Raw genomic sequence first — 3,027 nt, 5'->3', positions numbered from 1 at the left:
TCTTTTTTTGATGAATTTTGAGCTTGTTTAAAAAACAAAAAACTATTGAGAAGGTTTTTTAGAATCCATGCCACATTGAAAGTCTATTAGAAGTCAAGTAGGGTTTGGAACAATCATTTTTATTCCGTAAAAAAAGAATTTCTGGTCAATATTGTTGATACTTTACACAATCATTTAAACATTTGTTGATAATTGGTTTAATATTGTACTTTTTACAGACTACATTTCTGCAAGTAAAAAATTACATTAAAAATGCTGATAGTTGTATGCAACAGTTGTTTTTTAGCGCTTCATATTATGGACTGTGCTCTCCAACTTTTCTCCAAAAACCGATTTAAATTCTGATAAATGCATTCGAGACCTGGTTCGGTCTAGTAACATGAGCCTTCAGTGTATAAGAAGTATAAAAGAAATTCAAGTTTATTTGACGAATAGTCGTCATAATTTATGCAAGTTTAACAAATTGACTGATGAAAAAAAATGCTAAGTAAACACACATGACAGAAATTAATAGACACCAAGATAAATATTATTTCTACTTTTAATTTATGATTAATATTATTTACAATTAATTTAAAAAATTATTTTAGTCAAATAATTTAAATTATTTGCAATATTGTAACATGCTACTAAACAAAGGAGCATTAGACCTCAGAGCGAGGACGCAACGTGGGTTAACATAAAGATGGTCTAAGTCAACACAAAGTATTTGAAAATTTTTCAATACTTCTTTCTACTGTTAATTTAATTATCGTACAATTCACCAGAAAGGGGAAAGGAGTGCATAAAACCTCATCCATGTTGCCCTGGGCCCTCTAAAAGAACCTCGCGTCTTATCAAAATAAATTTTGAAACGGACCCACGTTTCAGGGCCATTGACGTAGCAGCACAAGCTGATATAAATCAAAAAACAGCTATCAGGTATCTTCAAAAGTTGGGCTACTGTGGTAGAGCTTCTTCGCCAGCTAATATCAAGCGCAGAAAAGATTCCTTCTAGTACTCTCAAGTGATAGAATTAGCAAAGTTGACTCCATATTTATGGTAGACGGAGCTCCATCTCACAATGCTAAAGAAAAAGTTAGATTTTAGTTTTAGAACTTTTTTTGACAAAATAGACAGACAAATGGGATCAATAAACTTCCGTGGCCAAGTCAGTCACCAGATATGGATGTTTTTTTCTATAAATTATACGTACATAAATCAAAATGAATTATTCAGATTGCAATCTAGTTATCTAAAAAAATGAAGGTAACAGATTATTAACCTTCTCGTTTTCATTTACTTCTAATACCATCGGAGTTTATCACAATCAAATAATTTTTCAATCAGCTCGTTGTTCTCAATAAATTTAATATTGAAACCAGGTTTCTCACTTTTCCGTCCCTGCCCCCTCAAATCTTAGAGATTGTACGACTAAAATCATATTGTGATTACTCAGAAATCATAACAAAGTTATTAAAAAAAACTGATTTTAAACTCATAAGAAAATTATTTAAAAAAATACTTTTTAAGTAGCAAGAAATCTGATATATAGTTTTATTCGAAGTCAATTTATCCAAAGAAAAGAAAGGCTTCCTGCTTTGGATCAAACGTTTTCAAAGCTAAAATGTTCTTGATTCATTTGTACTCAAACTTTTGATAGACCTAGACTATTATTTGCGCTCTAATTTTTGACAGGACAGAACTTTTCCATGCGTTCAAGGAAATGTTGATTTTACAATGGTTTAAAAATCTTACAATACTTTAATTGTTAACAATTAGAAAAAGGCTGGCCGTTTTAATAGCTAAAGCCGACTTTTCTTTGTTTTTATTTGAATAAAAAATAAAGAGCAAATAATGAAAATTACATATTAGTCTGTGAACTAAGGTCGTAACAAAGAAACTTTTTAAAACGTTTTGAAAAAGAAAATGTTAAACCTAATATCAAAAATTTCTGACAATCGAAGTTTGAGGCGTGGGCATAATTTTTTTGGTGCTTGAGACAATCCTCCGAAGCTCCTTTAGTTATGGCCCTTTTCAATTTTTTTGTTTGTTTTATATTAAAGTAGATCAAAATTTATAGAAAAATTTCAAATTTAAGTTTTTCGTTTAAAAGTTACGAACACGTAATGTTTTTTCAGGAGAAAATTGGGGGGGGGGGGGGGGGGGGGGAGAAGGGAATTTAAACTCTATATGATCATAAATCTTAAGGGATATACACCTTCATTTTTTAAATATAGACAATAGAAAACAACATTTGTCATGAAGTAATAAGCAATATAACAATATAATCTTACAATAAAAAAAACTTTTTTAGTTGACGGTTGTTACATTTACCCTTAAAAATTCCCTAAAATAAGCAGAAAATTGTATTTGCGTTGGCCAAGTTTTAGCAAAAACTATTAAAAAGGGCGAAATGAAACTATTTAAATCTGGGTCTAATAGCTTGTACACCAATGTTGATATTAGAAAAAGTGTATTGCTTAAAAAAGGTAAATTAGCCATACTGGTTTATTTCTTGATTTACTAAAATTCTGTTCCACTTAAAACACAGCTCTTATTGAAAGGAAGATATGAAGAAGATAAAAGAAGATAAAAGGAAGATAAAATTTCAGAAAAACCCTCAAATGCTTCTTTTGTAATTGCCGCAGGTGTCACATGTAGGAGTGACTTCTCGGCAATGGCCATTGTACAGTAAACCGTGCCTGAAAGTAGGAAGTACTGTACAGTAAACGATTGAAGGTAGGAAGTTCTGTACAGTGCCTAGGTTTAAGCACCATTTAGTGTTTCCCACCGGTTAGGTTCCGAAAGGTTATGTTTTCGTACCAGATACTAACCCCAAAAAATGTTATACAGAGGAATTGTAATCAATTTATTTAAACGCTAATTAATCTTTTAAAACAAATCAAAAATAGTTTTCTTAATGATTTGGATACATTTTCTAGTCTAACTTATATATTCAAAATCAAACTTTGAAAATATGCGATTATAGGTGATGAGGATGAATATAACAGACGATAATCTTCAATAACAACTTATTTTAGAAGA

General features: G+C 30.6%; 1 long non-coding RNA gene across 1 annotated transcript; it reads right to left on the bottom strand.

The window, feature by feature from the left end:
- Positions 1-468: 468 nt before the first annotated feature.
- Positions 469-1,649, bottom strand: LOC149890795 (uncharacterized). The gene is made up of 3 exons (XR_016451029.1): positions 1,505-1,649; positions 1,265-1,413; positions 469-1,066 (listed from the first exon to the last, which is right to left on the bottom strand). It is a non-coding gene; the product is annotated as an uncharacterized LOC149890795 (long non-coding RNA).
- Positions 1,650-3,027: the final 1,378 nt, after the last annotated feature.

This window comes from Hydra viridissima, unplaced genomic scaffold (genome assembly GCF_058129835.1).
Source record: "Hydra viridissima isolate aposymbiotic clone 2 unplaced genomic scaffold, HvirCarnegie_v1 scaffold_3, whole genome shotgun sequence".
In the NCBI taxonomy this organism is placed as follows: domain Eukaryota; kingdom Metazoa; phylum Cnidaria; class Hydrozoa; order Anthoathecata; family Hydridae; genus Hydra; species Hydra viridissima.
The sequence above is the reverse complement of the archived record's forward strand: the minus strand, read 5'-3'. Positions and strand labels throughout refer to the sequence as shown.